Source organism: Trichinella spiralis, assembly GCF_000181795.1.
Source record: "Trichinella spiralis strain ISS 195 chromosome Unknown Scfld1, whole genome shotgun sequence".
Classification (NCBI taxonomy): domain Eukaryota; kingdom Metazoa; phylum Nematoda; class Enoplea; order Trichinellida; family Trichinellidae; genus Trichinella; species Trichinella spiralis.
Window position 1 is genome coordinate 2,025,342 of NW_003526940.1, and position 796 is coordinate 2,026,137.

Here is a 796-nt window from a genome sequence, read left to right on the forward strand (position 1 = left end):
GAATGTTCTATGAAAATCTTTCTTGTTAGCAATCAAAGAATTTTATTTTCAAACTTTCACAAAGTTTTGTCTTCCTTTCAGCAGTGTTACTGTTTAAAGTCGTATATTTTATTTAAATAGAAAATTAAAAATCTGAAATATTATTTACAAGTCAAAAAAACAAATTTATTTATATATTTCGTGTAAATTCTAAACTATTTCAACATCTGAACAAAACCGAGTAGTGCGTTGGTGAACACTTAAATTGCCATCTATTCTCATTTCCATTTGCAACCTTTCAGTGTATATATTTTAATGATAACGAAATATTAAAACTTTCCGCATCAAAAGCAGCGTCTGTGATGTAGCTGATCTGTTTGATGTTGCATTTCAAATTACATTTGAACTTGGTTATAAGTGAGCATGGATTTTGGTAAGAATTTTCATGCACTTATCCATTATTTTATCGTTTAATTAAATAAAGGGAATTTTTTCAGCCAAAATCTTATGCACTTAACCAAGTTCGACTGTATTTTATATAAAATGTATGAACGTCAAACAGGATTTTTCATACAAACAACAAAACTCATCGACGTGTATAAAAAATATATATATAGATGTTTGTTTCGTAATGAAGGAAACTTTGTAAATATTAAAGTAAAATTCTCAGATTGTAAACAAGAAAGATTTAAATAGAACACTCCCAGTAAAATCAAGAAATTAATCAAATACTAATAACAATTAAGTAGTTGTCATTCCTTGGTTTAGCTGGGAAGCTGCAACTGTGAACAATTGTCAATTGTGCATCTCCCTTTGT